This window comes from Hesperophylax consimilis, chromosome 5 (genome assembly GCF_061612785.1).
Source record: "Hesperophylax consimilis isolate HC1 chromosome 5, BYU_Hcon_1.0, whole genome shotgun sequence".
In the NCBI taxonomy this organism is placed as follows: domain Eukaryota; kingdom Metazoa; phylum Arthropoda; class Insecta; order Trichoptera; family Limnephilidae; genus Hesperophylax; species Hesperophylax consimilis.
The window spans coordinates 28,385,788-28,403,857 of NC_142840.1; the positions used below are offsets into that span (position 1 = coordinate 28,385,788).

Genomic DNA, 18,070 nt, shown 5'->3' on the forward strand with positions numbered 1-18,070 from the left:
TGCCTACCTATAAATTTGAGTGATTCAATTTAAGTGAACAGTAGCCACATTGGTTTACACTAAAATCAGATTTATATATTGGTTGGCCTATATCTACATAATTTATGTTTAAATTAATTAATAAAAAAAATATTTATACGTAATAATGAACATTATTGATATTTGACTACGAATTTTCAATTATCATTCCGATGAGAAAAAATTCTAATACCAAAATTATTAGAAAATAAACTAAATCAAATGAAAGTCGCCGGCGAAAGTCTCCCAAATATTCTGGAAAGCCATACAAACTCATGCTTCAAGTTTCTTTGTGAATAAATTCGAATGTTATGCTTTTGCTTCACTAACGATTATAAGCCATGTTACTATTTTATTATGAACTTATATTATTAATTTCATAAAAATAATTGACTAACGAATAGTCAATAGTTCTTTCCTTAAAAAAATGATTTATTTTTTAGAAAATTAACTAACCATATTTCACATTAAATGTGTATCTAAAAATTAACATAAATTCATTGTTATGTTTAAAAATAAAAAAAAGTAATTTGTTTACATGAAGTGGTAAAAAAATTGTTGTTATTTAACGAAGAAAAAAGTGTTCAAAGGAAACTCACAAACTGGTTTTATGTGGTTGTACTATTTGCATGTGAAAAAATAGGAAAAAAAGTTTTATTCTCAGAGTTTCAGGAAGTTAATTAATGGAGTAGGCATTCAGTATTGGACTTCTAAAACAATCGCCTTCATAACTTCACAACACGGCATAATACCTCAGAAATAAATCATTATAAAATCTTTAAAACCGCTTGATTTCTATAACGCGTTGAAAAATGAAAACATATTATTTAGAAGATTTTATGGCATAAAATTATTATTTTATGAGAAAACTTTTGAATTTAATGATGAAGCTGAGAAATTTATATAGAGAGTTTCGAAAAGGAAAAATTTAAGACCAACAGAGAAAAGGTTATAATGACCATTGACTTATAAATAAAATCATACCCTAAAATTTCAAAACTCAATGCAGCATAATTATAATAGAATATTATCAATATCTCAAGTTTTGCGTGAACCCACACACTTATAAATGTAGTTATTTAATTTAAATTGTACCGGATAACCATGAAATTGCACAGGTTAATCTCATTATTCATAGAGGGCCAAGTTGCTAGTCTCCTGCCTCGGGCAAGTCTAGACTAGATACGTTACACTCTAATGGACCATATCAGAGATTGTGTCAATTAAGGCTAAGTAATTGAAACATTGAAATTACAATAATTACATATGGTCGTTGTTAAAATAATTTTTCAAGCCTTGTGGATAATAAAATAAACTGGTCATTGACTTTAGGCCATGACAAATGACATATTATTAGAAGATAGTTTAATGAGATTTCTACGTAAATATTTCTACGTATCGTAAAATATAATATGTGATTTTTGTTTACATTTCTTCCTCGCAGGACTTCCTGAGGTAATCAATTTCCTTTTGGGCCTATTTAATCTTTTTGGATGCTTCGAGGAAGGTCTTTTAAGGAAAGGAAGTTCTGGGAATGAAAATGGTACGATGGGTGCAAGGGTCTAGGCGCAAGGCGATGGGTCGAGAATTCAGCTGGAACACGGAGGGTAATCGATATTTACCCTGACGATAAATTTAAACTCCCCATTTATAAAATATCAATTTTATAATGTTTTATCGATTAGCTTGCAAAAATATTCGGATTTTCATGAACACGTGTTCCAACATCATGATAATATATTCGTAATTTACTAAAAGTTAAACAGCTAATTTATGGAATTTAAGTTAATTTCCGAATGAATCAACAGGAAACCTGTTAAATCGTTTGTTATTTTAACAGATTCTTAATAAATTAGCAATAGTCTTTTGTCCTTGTGAGAGGTCAGCGGATCCCCCTCAACCGACCTCTCGGTCCTGGCCGCCGCGTATTGTTTTGTTTATTTTTATTTGTTATTTCTAATATTAACTGAATTTATTTCATTTTGAAGGACATTATAAATTTAGGAGAATTATGCTTCAATTTTCAACAACTGCTGAGTTGTCACAATCAGATATTGGAAAAGGACCCAAAGGAGTTTATTTTCGTTTTTTCGTACGGTCTTTGAAACATACCTATTAGAATTGTACCTCGTTCCTCATTTTAAGATACTTTTAAAAATATCCTGATCAGTCATAAATTTCAATCTAAATTTTGTTAGATATTTTTTTAGTTAATGTTTCCTTCTCCTTTTTCTTTCAAATCACAAAAAATTCTTGTTAGGGTTGCCAAAACCTTATTGGCTCCAGGCAGTCAGAATTCTAGTGCAGACAAGCATTAAACAAATAAAATCTAACTCGAAATAAGTTTCCTTTTCTGAGAAAAGAATAGTAAAGTTGAAGATGCAGCCGTGGATCTCATCTGGCACATACAAATTGCATCATATTGCAACGGTCTTCAAGACGTAGTACCTATATATAAATCCGGGTTTTGTTCCTCAAAAATGGTGATTTTATTTTCCAGTGAGCTTTGCAGGGCAAATTGCGATGAAACCATTGTTCTCATGGGAATTCAAGTTGCCATTTATTTAGATAAGGTTTCGAGATAAAGTATCTCGCAATACAGTAATATAAATATTATGACGGCGAGAGTCAGCTTAAATTAAGGAGTGACCAAACATAATACAATCCTGCGGCATTGTTTGTGTTTTGAAATGTTTACAAGTTGTGCTGATGGCGTAACTCTTTAGGATAGGAAGATATGTGAAAAACTATGTGTGAGAGTGTATGAAAAAGGGTATAAGTAAAAGGAATTTAAGATCGAGGGCAAAAAATGGTGACACAAATTAATAAAAAAATAAACGGAAAACTTGAGTTTCGTCTTTGATCAACACGCACATGAATGTGGCTAGGAGTGAAATATTCAAAGAAATCAACTATATTAATAGAATATCAAATAGATTTTACCTATCAAGAAAAGTTATCAAGTATATTTCAAGGTCAAATTTAAAATAACATTATTTTAATTAATACGACTAACTTTCGTGAGAAAGTGAATAATGCTCCTGGTGTTACCCCTGGAGAAAGCACGCCACCCACAAACGGAGCTTGCTATTATATATTGGTTGAAATAAATTTATTTTATTTTATATTTTAGAAACAAACAATACATGACTTACAGAGATGAAACAATATACAGGAATAAGATATTTCATGTTGGGTACCAATGATATGTTTCCTTGTAATGTCTGCTAAGTGGTATGTTTATTCCTTAATTACCAGGTGAAATGTGTAGTTTATAGCTGTGTGTGTGACGTATGTACGTATGTATGCGCATTGAATAGTTTAAATTATTGACATGATGCCACGATTGAATTTGGGCAGTGAATTCGAGAAAATGTCAATGTTAAAGTTAAGAAAAATATTATTTAGATTATGAAGAGCTCGGTTAATTGTCGAATTAGACGCTGCATTTGTTTTATAATTAATCGTGTCGAATAGCACTGTATGTCGTGTAGGTATGTAAAGTTAATAAGGGGCAGAAGTTCAGAACAGTCAATGTTATTGTATAAAATATATGTTTGCTATAGTTTTAGTTAAGACCACCATACACGTACTTACTCTTTAATGGAGAAATAATAATGTGTAATAAAACAAACCAGTATTCTAAGCAAAAAAAGTACTTCTCAAATCCTCATTCTTATCTGACTTTAAAATCAAAATTTTGTCAAAATTCAATCACAAAGATTCAGCAGAGTATTCCTTGTTTTATTTATTGTTTCGTTTGATGGATATAACCTACAAAAGTTAAAGAAAAGGTGTGCCAATAAAAAAAATTAAAAATGATTTTCAATGATGGATCACCAGCTGACTGATTACTACTTCTTACACCTACGAGTATTTGATAACTAATGTGTAATACAACCATCCATAACGTCAATAAGATCATTGCTATCTTATATATTATGTAAAGCTTTCTATTAGACAGGTACGCTTAATCAAACTATCCACTTATCTGTATTTTCATGTCTCAAATCACAAATTAAAAAAACAGTTGTGACTTAATCTGATTTTATCAAACATCAACGCCAAACGTAGGCAATAAATTATATATTAATAAGACAGATCTGATACTATTTAGCATGCCGATGGCTTCCACGATGCAAGATTAATGATACATTCTCTCTACGCTATCTCGTTTCGCAGCATAAATACATAACTGGTCCATTGTTTCCTACCTCTTATTGTTCACAGGTGAAATGTCAACAGCTTCCTTCCTTGAGATCTGCGGGAGAAGAGGGTCGATGATGGATGATCTCTGAAATCATACAAGAGAAATTAGTTAAGACGTGTGACGGCGGGTTATTGTACTTCTTTTATACGATGCGAACGTAATATAGTTGAAAGTGCATTACGCCATACATATTTTTGGGTAAGCTCAATTTATTAGGCCTACCGGTTGGTGAAAAAAACCAGTAGTTTGTTTTTATTTACTTAAATAATTCCGCCAATTTTATAACGTAGACTTTTTATAAAATGATCAAAATATTAGTTCCATATTGGATTTGAAAATTTTAAAAATTCGCCGATATTAAAGGGATGATGGGGACAGCGCCCTTGAGGTGATTTTGCTCAAAAACGGCGCTATACAAGTCATCCAATTATTATTATTATTATTAATGATTATTTATATATTGAGTGTAAGAACGGGTCGTTTTACAGAAATTAAAATGTAACATTTTCATCAAAGATCCTATAGAAAGATCTTGTTAAATGCCAAATTTGAACAAATTGTCATCAGCAGCAAAGGAAAATTATCATGTTGTTAAGCTTGTAAGATAATTACAATTAGATTGAAAGCAGAAACGCAACTACAAACGGAATTTAACGGGGAACTTTCAAGTTAACCTCTCCTTCGTAAACTAACGTATCTTCAAAAACCCAATTGTTGAGACGAGCAGCATCTTATCGCTCGCTATATTTCGAAATATTAACTGATCAAAACGATTTTTTTTTAAATATTTTCATTCGATATATTTTTTCACCCTCAATTGATTTTGTGTCATTAATCTTAGAGGGGTTTATGTAATAATGCACATAAATAAAAAAAAAAACAAAAATAGCACAAATATCGTCAAATTTTCATTAAAAATGGAACTGAATGGCCATTTGATGACTTTGTCGCACGTCAATTTCTGCGAAACAACTGGGCCTTAGAATTTTAACGTACGTTTAAAAAAATATATAATTCATAAATTACGTGCTTCGATCACTCTTATTTGCATAACACCTTGATGGGTTTTATGGAACTTTTTCCACCGCCAGAAAATAAAAATATGTTTTTTTGTCTTTAATGATTTTTTGTATCTATAGATTTTTCAAAATAAAATTTCTCTATGCAGTTTCACTGGGTGTTTAATTAACCTGTAGCAGACAGTGAATTTATATTGTTTTAGATAACATAATTAAAAGTATTGTTGATACTTACGTAAAGCTTACAAGTACTAAGTAATGCACAATTTTGCTATGAAGTATCTAATAAATTTATCTGAAGCTTCAAACGATCATTTTTTGGCTTTGTTTCGAGATCAATAACATTATAGGTATTCATATCACCGTAATAGTAATTAATATAATATTGCCTTGGTAGAATTCTGTTATACTCGTTTTAAGTTACCAAAAACCAGTTCATTCGAACTTTTTTACACCTTTAAGGCTATATTTTTCATTTCCTGGGCGAGGTGTACGCGTAATAATGAAATAGTTCTTAAAATAAGAATCTAGTTTATTATTTTCACTGATATAAAAGTCATAATCTTGTCCAAGTATTTAGCAAATTATGTCGCACTCGTAGACGCAAAATGGTTCCCTTCTAGAATATTATCATGGTTTTTTGGGATACCAGAAATTGAAGGATACCACCCAACGACTCAACTGTAATCTTGAGTTAAATGTAGAATGAAAGGTTTCTATAAAGTTTAAAGCAAAGCACTGCAAAGTGATGCAAAATCATATGTTTTCGTTAGAAAATTTGAACACAAAGAAGCTTTGATTAAATACTGTGTGTAGAATACATCATGGCCTTTGAAATAATCGAGTATTTTTAAAAGCCCAGAAAAAAAGTAAAAAGGCAATAAAAACTGTTTCTAGTTCGAAATCTCCTACTTACGAACCCTTTTTGGTAAAAGTTTTATTTAACAATGTGGAAAACTTAGTTTTTTAGAAAATGATAAAATAAAACACTTTTTAGCGATGTTTTTCAAATATATATAAATATAAATCAAAACAGGCTGCTGGTGATACGCGGAAATTTAAACCTTATTGCCATTCACACAAGGACTGTTTTTGTTAGCGGCTTGATTCCAACTGTTACTCGACGGGGTATACCGTCTTAATATGAATATCTAGTTTGTTATTTCTTGCTGTTCTTGAAATAAGTTTTCCACGAGGACATTTCGGCTTCCTCTTAAATTAAATTCTATTACGTAATTTTAGTTATGTGTGCAAATGTAATGTAATGCAATTAAGTGATTGCTGTGCAAGGACACTGTTGGTATTAGAGGGATTAAATTACTTAATAGGAATTACGTTAACAACTTATCATTTGGTAAAGATACACTGGATCTATGTAGGTTCAAAAAGTTCCTGGAACGAAATCAATGGGATGCTGGGATGGACCAACGTAAAAAAAGTCATTCTTAACACTAATTATATTTTCTATGATAATTTTATTTATTTATTATTACACGCCCTAATGGGCTTTTACACAATACAAGGTTTAATAGTTGAGTATCACAGTTATTATAAATTCTACAAAATTAAAACAATAAAGGAAACATAAAACAACGAAAAAAAAATTAAATGTTACAACAAAAGCACATAATAAAATAAGATACATTAGTAAAAATGATAAGAAGTCTCACATAAATAGATTTTCAAAATAAAAATAAAAATAAATATATTGCGGAAATTATAGATGTCTATTTGTGTCTCGATATATAAAAGAATTGAAATAAACAATATTTATATTGATTATTTTTAAGATGAAATACATCTCCCAGATCAGAATATTTATTTCTAAGTCTTGGAATCAGGGAATTTCGATAAGACAGTGTCCTGGTGTTGTAAAAATAAAAGGGTAGTAAATTTCGGCAAGATCTTTTGGGTATGTGGATGCTGATTAATTGGAGTAACTCAGGACAGTCAATTTTGTAATGAAGTATTTTATGTAGTACTATTAAATCTGTGTTTATTCTTCTTTTTGAAAGTTTTAATAGGGACAATTTATCTAGTAAGTAGTGATAATCATTTTTTTCTAAAGGAATATGCAATTTATAGTTTATACACTTCAGGAACTTATGTTGAATCTTTTCAATGTTATTGAAATTAATATTGTAAAAGGGAGATCATAACGTATAGTTATACGCTAGTTGGCATCTAACAAGGGTTTTGTACAACATGATAAATGTGCCTAAATTATTGAAGTCTTTTGAAACTCTCAAAACAAATCCAAGAGTCTTAAGAGCCTTATTGATAATGTTATTAATATGATACACAAAAGTTAGTTTGCTATTGAACAAAATACCTAGGTCAATAATTTCACTGATGCAATTTAAGTTTTTATCATTTAATGTGTATTGAAAAAATATTGGATTATTTATTCTCTAAAAATTAATGAACTGACATTTCTTTATGTTCAATGCAAGTTTGTTGATAGAGCACCATTCAAAAAGTTTTCTCAAATTAGTTTGTTATATAATGCAATAATTTATGTTATTAATCTTTTTATAAAATTTCAAATCATCAGCAAAAGGTAATACTTTTATGTTAGTAAATATATCAACAATGTCATTTATGAATAAAAAAACAATATGGGCCCTAAATGAGAGCCTTTTGGCACTCCACTTGTGGCTATAAATGTGTAAGAATTTTTGCCATTTATTTTTACACTAAGACTTCTTTTAGACAAATAACTTCTTCTTCTTTATGTGCCGTATCAGGTCTCCCCGACGTTGGCGATCACTCTAGAAAATGTCTCTTTGTCTTGCGCTGCCCGGAATAGCTCCTCCACACTTCTAAAGCCGGTCCACTCTCGTATATTTTGCAGCCGAGACATTTGTCTCCTACCAGGCCCTCTGCGACCCTTTATCTTGCCTTTCAATATTAACTGGAGCAAGTGATACTTCTTCCCTCGAAGTACATGACCCAGATATGAAATTTTCCTGATTTTTATTAATCTAAGCAGTTCTCTCTCTGTTCTAGCCCGCCTGAGAATTTCTGTGTTGGTGATCATGTCGGTCCATGGGACTTTGAGTATTCTTCGGTGAAGCCACATTTCAAAAGCTTCTAACCTGTTCACGGTATTTACTTTCAAGGTCCATGTTTCACATCTATATAACAAAACCGACCACACATAATATTTTAGCATTATCTGCCTTAGTTTTAAGCTGATATTATCATTGCAGAAGAGGGATTTCATTTTAATGAACGCAGTTCTTGCTGTTTCAATTCTGCACCTAACCTCTACATCTGGGTCAAGAGTCTCCGTGAGAATACTGCCGAGGTATCTAAATTTTTCGACCTTTTCGACATTGCAATTATTTAACTGTATCACTGATTCAGAGTGATCTAGTCATCCAAATGTCATCCATTTTGTTTTATTGAGGTTGATTGTTAGGCCCAGTTGCTCACCAGCATTATTAACAAGATTTAATAGGTCTTAGAGGTCATCGATACAGTCAGCTAGTAATACAGTATCATCTGCGTATCTTATGTTATTAATGACAACTCTGTTGATCTTAAGACCCTTATTACTTTACTTTAACCCTTAATACTGATATTACTTTTTCTCAGGCTCTTTTAAAGACATAGTTGGAATAGAGATTAAACAATAGTGGCGACAGGGTACAGTCTTATCGTACTCCACGCTGAATGGCAATTGCATTAGATCTCTCATTCCCATGTCTTATTTCTGCTGTTTGGAACCAATATAGGTTTTTTATGAAATTCTGGTCTTTGGTGTCAACGTTACAATCCGCAAGCATTTTCATTAGGTCAGCATGTTTTACCCTGTCAAATGCCTTTTTGTAGTCAATAAAACAGGCAAAAAATTCCTTTCTTTGGTCACGACACTTTTGTAATAGTACATCGATAGACAATAATGCCTCACGCGTCCCAAACGCATTTTTGAAGCCAAACTGAGTGTCATCCAATTCCTGCTCGCACTTATTGCGTATCCTGGCATGTATTATTTTAAGGAATAATTTAAGGACATTACTCATCAGGCTTATTAATCGATAGTCACTGCACTTCTTAGGGTATTGTTTTTTAGGCAATGTCACGAAGGTAGATTTAAGCCAATCTTGGGGTATATTCCCTGTGTCGTATATAGAATAAAATAACCTCAACAGGTAGTCAACATTTTCATCATTAAAGAGCTTCAACACCTAAACTGGAATATCGTCTGGTTCGCACGCTTTTCTACAGTCTGAAGTCTTTATCGCATGAAGAATTTCTGATTTTAAAATCGATGGTCCATGCAATTGATCATTGGGAATATTAATGTCAGGTCTAATATCTTTGAATGTATCATGAATATACTTTTCCCATGTTTGTAAAATATTTTTTTCATCCAATATTAATTCATTGGAATCGTCAACTAAACATGATAGAGTAATTTTTCTAGAAGTGCCTGTAATTTCCTTTAATTTTTTGTGAAGTTTGAATGCATTGTGACAACGACTGTACGACTCTAGTTCTTCACACTGTAACTTCATCCATTCTTCTTTGGCTTTTTTAATTTCACGTCTAATCGTTCTTTGTAAGTTTTTATATTGTGTCTCATTATGTTTGTGTTTACGTCTCTCATCCATTAAATTCAAAATGTGGTCAGTCATCCAATTCTTTTTTCTAATTTGCTTATCAGCTTTCAAATTTGCATCACAGGTTTCACGTATAACTGACTTAAAGTTATCCCATTGTGTTTGTATTTCTATCGATGGATCACAAGGAAGTAGTCTAATATTATCGTTAAAAGTCTTGTGCTTATAATATGTAATTGTAATATTTTCATTCACAATTATTACTTTCATCTAAAAATCATCTAAAACTGCATATTCCGAAACAATCCCAACTGGCCACGAAGTCAAAATGACATAGAAAACACCAATGTCTGGTAAAACGGTTATCACCAACGACACTCGTCGAATTGATCGAATCAAAAACCTTTCTTAAGCCATTAAGGTAGTGAGAAAAATAGTTGTTGCTGACAAAGACATTCGCAATGAACACAGATTATTTTTATGAAATAATGATATAATAACGTTACTTAATCATTAGAACAGCATAAAACATTAAAAAATTTAAACTCTTTTAAAAAATAATGTTATTTGTTTCGCAAGAAAGCATGTAGATATCGGATTTAATATTATGAATAAACTGCATCAATAATTTATTATTGACGCAATAATTCATACCGCAATAGCAATATCTAAATATTTTCAGCGTTCAAACGCATAATCCAAGCCTTTTATCTGTGTTTCTATCAACAATACTCGATTTAACAAGCAAATTCACTGAATGAGATACAGGTAGTACAAATATTTTCAACCGCAAATTAAAAGGATAGTTTGGAAATATACATGTGAATGAATAACTGTTCGATTTCCTAACTGTAATATTTGCATACAACATTCCAAATCATTAACTCTTTCAGACACCGAACTCTTGCTTCTCTTCATATGAAGATTCGAGATAAGGTGGCTTGGACATGAATTGTGCTCGAGACGATATAACGAGTACCGAACATAATCCTCTCGGCAATTCCGGAGGGAAAACATTTAGTAGCTTGTTCCAGACTAAGCTTTGGAAAACAAAGGCAGAAGCTGTTCAAGGAGAGGCTGGACATACAATGGATCGAAGCCATCGTGGTAGTGCGAGCTTTCAGTGACCTAAAGCACCCGAACAGAAAAAGGTCTGAAAGTAATAAAGCATAAAGTATAGTTTGCACTCCTGCAAATACAAAGCCGAACTTAAAAAAAATGGTGTTCGTTTCTATGTATCTGGGCATTTTTGCCAAAGTTTGTATATTGTGTTTTTGTCGTGTCCCACGATTTTGATTGGTTGTTTCGTAGTACTGTACTATAGAATATTGGAAAGTTATATATTTTTAACAACCAAATTTACGTTATTTACTTTAGTCAGTTGAATAAAACTGTCGAACATGTTAACGTTTTTAAATAATTATTTAAGAATATAATATTTCAAAAAGAAGCCTGTTTTTAACATTTCTCATCTCTACATTCAATTGAACATGTCTGATTTCGTAATTACTTTTAGGTATGTTATATGTTTTTGTACATGTATATATTTACATACTTTTATAACAAATAAAAATAAAAAAAAACACTCTTTTTAGAGTGAATTGACTGATTCTATATCTAATTTATATATTTGTTTACGTATCCGCATACAAAAATAGTGAAGATACGAAACTTCAAAATCTATTATGTTATTTTGACAAACTTTGACGGGTGTCCGAAATACTAAAAAAGCAGCTTAATTTTCTCCTTGTTTTAACAAATTTACTGTTTTTTTTAATTCAATTTATCACGATTTACCATGTATGTTATAAATTTTATCTTTTTTTTATTTTTTTTATTTTTTTTTATTAGGTACAATATTTTTTACAATTCAAGTTTTCCAGTAATGTAGGCCTCACTGGGTGGCTTGCCCGTGCTGAGGCCTTCATTTTATAATATGAAATATAAACTACATAATACATTTAATGAGAAAAATTATACATTTAAAATTAAAAATACATAATAATATATTTAAAATTGAAAATAATCTTGTGTGTTTGTGAGTGATGTGTGTTTATATTAGTTTTGTGTGTTACGTGAAGGTTTTATTTGTATTTTATGCTATGAAATTTTGGTAAAATTGTCTTTTTGTTCTTTAATCCATTTTGTAATTTTGTGAATCTTATAAAGCTTACTTTAATGATTAATCATTTAAGAAAATATTATCAACAACTCTCATCAATAAAAATATGAAATATACAATATTTTCATTGGCACATTATTTTAAATTTAAATCTGAATGAACATAGCAGAATGTCCACACATAAAAACTAAACTATTATTTTAATGAAATCAATTGGTTGCGTGAATTTGCAATTATTTGTTGCCATGTTAACTTTTACATTATTTTTGCCCTTGGGTGCACACATTGTCAAAATACACATATTAAATTTATGTATCACTACATTCGTCCAAATATACCTTAAATTTACATTCGTATATGGATATAAAATAATAACAGCTTCAGGCAGAACCTTATAAGTTGGTAATATATTCGACTCATTTGATTTGGGTTTTGGAGATTACAAAGTGTAGGTATTTATTTGAATATTATAGGGTAATTATACTTGGAATTCTATGCCTGCGATAAGTAGCTGGTGTCTACATATAGGTGACAGTGACGGCTCGTGGAATTGAAAATTTTATAATGTATACTTACATTTAGTCATACCTATTAAATGCACTTTCAATCTCACAACATATCCCAAATGGGGATTCCATAGGTTCACTGACTCAAATGGTTGAGAGCAGTTGGGATTTTTGTGCAGTAGTGACATAAAAAAAATTGAATGTATCAAATATAGATTGAGCATGAAAAATATCGCGCTTATTTGCTAGAAATTTAAAACCTAGTTTGTAAGCAAATTTTCTATATGGGATTATTAGAACATTAAATTGCTGTAAGCCAGTTTTATAAAAGCAAGAAATACTGATCATTTAATTGCAGGAATTTGCATCTATTTAATAAACTTGTTTTTCTGGAAACTATAAATATATCAATAGTAATCTTTAGGTTTAAATGCAGTCAAAGTTACGGCATGCTTATCAGGTTGAGTAAAACATGAACCTGGTTTGGATGACTTTGGTATTTTATTTAGTCATCGGGATGTTTTGAAAAAAACAAAAAAAGTTTTTAGTTAAAAATATGATGAAAAGTGCATTAAATAATAATATTAATTTTATGACTCAAATATAACGACAAATAGGTTGCGGTGAATGAGAAAATACTACTTGGAATATTTTGTGTTCCAAGAAAGGACAAGTATAAATAGTAAGATAATCTAAAAAAAAAACAATTGTGTATTCATTTTACGCTGAGAAAAAGTGTCAATCTAAATACGCTTGCTTCGGAATAAAATAACTGCACATATACTACGAAATTAAACTACGCTTAAAAAAATATCGATTAGTTCGTAATTCTCACGATTATCAAGTTGAAAAACAAACCCGCTTCAATGACACCTGTAACTTTGACTTTTCATGCAACCGGTTTTGCTTTCAGTTCCTTTTCTCTGTCAACTAGTTGAAATTGTTGTTGTTTGGTCTATGCTTGTGATTAGATTGTCTTATATGCAGACCCATCTAGTAAGTATATAAATAGTATAAAACTCAACGTAAATTTGCTTCACATGTATCTAATGGAAAACACCTTTCAAATTGACTTAAGCAACTGAAGTATGAATTTATTCATTTATTTCTAAACACGTGTTTTTTTTACTTATTTCATGTCAATGTGATATTGCAAGTTCTAGAATTACCTGCGTGGAAATGGTACCAAGTGCATAGTTTAATAACTTACTTATTTCTTCACTTATCGACAAGCTATATTTTGCAATGAAACAATAAATAAGAAGCGTACAAATGTATTTGCAATGAACCAGCCATGAACTTGCGTGATAAGTTTTCCCGCTGGAAGAAAAAGAGGAAAAAGGCCATTAGACACAGCAGATATAATTTGTTTGCTTATACCAGTTAAGAGCGATGGTCATAGTTGTTCCTTCGGTAGAAAAAAAAACGTTCAGTGTTTCAACATAAGATTTCACTCACGGCACGTCTGTGAATGGTGTTCAGAGTAAGTTTGTGAGGTAACAAGGTAAATACTAAAAATGCTCTTTCTGTAGATTTTGGTTCGTCGATATCTTCTCTTCTGGGAGAGTTTTAGGAAGTAAGAGATAATAATGCTGTTTGTCAAACTTCTCTTATTTTTTTCATAGTATTAAATAATGAAACTAAACTATTGAAATAAATAATTTAATACTATTGAGATCAGGTCCTATTTTCTATACATTATATCTTCCGATAATTATTATTAAAATTATATCGTTAGATTTGACAAAGGATTTCAAAGTAATAATTTGAATTATTTCTTCAGCAATTTTATGTCGATGGAAATAAATACAAAATAAGAAATCATTGGGTTTTGTCAGACGGCAATGATTATTTAATTACTTTTGACTGGATGTCTTTAAGGATTAAAATAAACTGCTAGGTATGTTAACTTGATCTGATTCAAATGTCAAACTACTTTTTTGAATAATTAATAAATAAATGATAAGTGTTAAAGCCGGTATCTGGTTACTTTAAGATTTTATTATATTATCTAAGTTTACCAAATATAATTACAGGGAAAATAAGTATTTTAAAGTATTTGAAGGCCTTCGTGGTAGAGAGGTAAAGCTCTCAACTAGTAAGCCGGAGGTCAAGGGTTCAATTACTGGCGTGCGATTTTATTTGATTACTTTGTGTTATTTCACAAATCAGAAATTTAAAATAATATATCTCAGTATCGCCCTGGTGTTAGACCACCATTCAGAATTGAAACGTTATTTGAGATGGATTTGGCCGTGTTTGGTGACCAGATCTGAATAGGCAGGTACTTCTCCACCTTTCTCTTCCCCATCTCCTGCCCCTCCCCACTACCGTTAGCCTCGCAACATACCCCAGTTGGGGGTTGCCATAGTCTCACTCGCACAAAACGGTTGGGAGGAGTTGAGACTTTTGTTCGGTTTCACATTAAAAAAAAGTTACATGATTTTCTTTTTATTGTTTTGGTGTTTAATTCGTAGAACTCCATTTAATTTTTTTAAATAAATTAAAAATATATCAAATTTAATAATGTTATAATAATTATTAAGTTCTGCAAGTATGACGGCCGGCGTGGTCTAGTGGTATACGCTTTTGACTACAGATCCGAAGGTCGCGGGTTCGAACCCGGCGTGCGCAAATAAATTTTATTTGATTAATTTGTGTTATTTCACAATTAATTAATTTAAAATAATATATAGTATATTTGCGGCACGTTCCAGAGTGGAAGATACTCTCAGTATCGCCCTGGTGTAAGACCACCATTCAGAATTGAAACGTTGCTTGAAATGGCTTTAGCCGTGTTTGGTGACCAGATCTGAATAGCCAGGTACTTCCCCACCTTCCTCTTCCCCATCTCCCTCCCCTCCCCAATACCCCCAGCCTCACAACATACCCCAATTGGGGATGCCATAGTCTCACTGGCTCCAGACGGGAGCAGTTGGGATTCTTGTGCGGTAATACTGTAAAAAAAAAAAAAAAATTCTGTTATTTTTACAGTTTTTAATGTGACAGCTGTTTCGGCTTTTGAGGCCGTTTGATAATGGCCTCAAAAGCCGAAACAGCTGTCACATTAAAAACTGTAAAAATAACAGAAATACTTGCAGAACTTAATAATTATTATAACATTATTAAATTTGATTTATTTAAAAAAATTTATTTAAAAAAAAAAAAATGATGTTCTATATTTGAAGTTACATCTTTATGTCTATGTCTACCGAATTTAACGTTCAGAGGCCAGAGTCCAGATACGGGTGTCCAGCAAGTACATAGGATTGGAGGAAAGGCTGAATTTAGCATTTGAAAGAAAGAGGTGAAGGACATAGAGCATATAGTTATTTATCTCCTATAACGTATCGAAAACCTTTTGTTTGAACGTCCGTTAAAGGAACGCTATAATTTAATATTTTTTATCATCAGAATCGCAGATTTCCAAAAAAAGGAAAATGACCCAATTTAAGAAAATAATTTTTGCGGTAAGACTCGATCTGATAGATCGGCCGGTGAGTGATTTAATTTACAGGCCATTCCATATGTATAATAGGATAGATCTCGTATTACATGTCCAATGATGTAAAGGAGGGGGGAGGGCATTGTTGTCTCTAAGATCTTTCGAGAGAGGGAAATAGAGGCAGATAAAGACCATCTTAAATTATTTAACAAAGCTTACCATTCACAAATCTTAACTTCTTTTCGATATTTTATAATAAGCCATTTTCTAAAACTTCCGGTAATTGTTTGGTTTTGGTTGTCTCCTTGTACCTTTTAAAATGTCAGGCAGTTTTCTGCTCAGAAGATTCTCATTTCTGAGCAGAAAACTGCCTATTTTATGTTATGTTTTAGTGTTAATATTCTTGTTTTGTCTTGTCCTGCTGTTATTGTTATTCTATGTTTGGTCATCACTTTGTATATACAGAATATTTAGTGTTATAATATTAGATCTGTATCCGGTAAGGCACACTGTAGGAATGATTTTAAGAACATGACCACTAATACTAAATTACCGTTTTTAAGTTTGTTGTAGTTAAGCAAACTTGAAGTGAAATGACACTAAGCAGCGCTATATAAATGCCATGTTATTATTATTATTATCTTCTTATTTTCACCCAAATTTACAAGAAAGAAACTTCTGATTTACTTATAATTATATTTTATGTTTTTGTTCAGACAAGGCGAAACAAGCACTTCTAATGTTAATAAATAATCATGTCAACTAGCAAATAAATAATTAAGCAATTGTAAAAAGCATTCACTTTGTGGCTCATCATAATTTATAATAAAAACACATAAATTTGTTTTTGACCACGATAGTTTTATTTTCACTCTACCGGTTTCGGAAGATCCCTTCCTTCGTCAGGAGAATATTTAAAACTTTTAAATATTAAATATTTTTAGTTTTAAATATTTAAATATAATATTTAAATATAAATATTAAATATTTTAAATATTCTCCTGACGAAGGAAGGGATCTTCTGAAACCGGTAGAGTGAAAATAAAACTATCGTGGTCAAAAACAAATTTATGTGTTTTTATTATAAATAATTAAGCAGTCAAAAGACAAAATAGAATGAATGAAATTATTTGTGCCTATGATAATTAATTATGACTTTTCAATAGTTTTAAACTATTGCTTGATATATTTGTTCGCGCTTTTCTAGTCCATACGTCGCACGCCTCTCGGATTCTGGACGAAGTTTATGAGTATAATAATAATCTAAGTACACGCAAATATAATTTTATTAAAAAATGCATGAAACTAGTTAACGAGTCAAACACTACGAGATATTAAAATGTTTAAAATATAAGGTTTAAAAATCGACTCGTTAATTGCACGCTCACATAAGTATTTTAGAAATCGTTAATTTGTGCGACTTTGAAGCATGTCAATGACAACCGAACAGTTATTATGTTTTTTTTTTACTACTCGTATTCTTGCCGGATTTTTTTCCCGGGGCAAACGAACTCGCGACCTCAGCAAAAGTTTTTATTTAGCGTATAGTAATTATTTTGGAAATACTGACAGTTAAAATGTGTTTATTGCTAAATTAATGGATATTTTACATCCATATCTAATGTCAAATAATTTAAAAATGTATTTATTCCACTTTACCGGGATCTATATAAAATTGTTTATATCAATAAAATACCTTTTTTTTTTAAAACCGCGAGTTTTTAATAATTTTTAGAACCGACCGGTTTCGCTTTACTCAAGCATCTTCAGGGTAAAAATTATTACTAGACCAGAAATACAACGTGTGAACTTATATATATAAAAAAAAATTAAACATAATTTTTTTTTATCTATAAGCTCACACTTAGTACTTCTTGTCTAGTAATAATTTGTACCCTGAAGATGCTTGAATAAAGCGAAACCGGTCGGTTCTAAATTTATTTATTTTATTAAATATGTCAAACCACAAAGTGATTGCTTTCTACGATAATTGTTTGTTTATTATACAAACTTACAGTTTTATTTTGGGATTTATAATAGTTTTTACTCTTAATCTTCCAAATAATAATAAAAAAGTCTCTCTCTTCTATGTTTTTCGAAAAACTACCCCCAATTTTTTCCCATCCCTTAAAGTAGAGTAAAGTTCTGGCAAAATATATAAAGCAAAGTTTATTAGCACTTC

At 31.0% G+C, this 18,070-nt stretch overlaps 1 protein-coding gene across 2 annotated transcripts in view; it reads right to left on the bottom strand.

The window, feature by feature from the left end:
* The window catches only part of LOC149423733 (uncharacterized), a 290,673-nt gene that overhangs the window by 138,044 nt on the left and 134,559 nt on the right, over positions 1–18,070 (bottom strand). For both annotated transcript variants that reach the window (XM_089631785.1, XM_089631783.1), the window contains exon 4: positions 4,233–4,312. The gene's annotated coding sequence lies outside the window, so the exon portion shown is untranslated. The remainder of the gene's footprint in view (positions 1–4,232; positions 4,313–18,070) is intronic.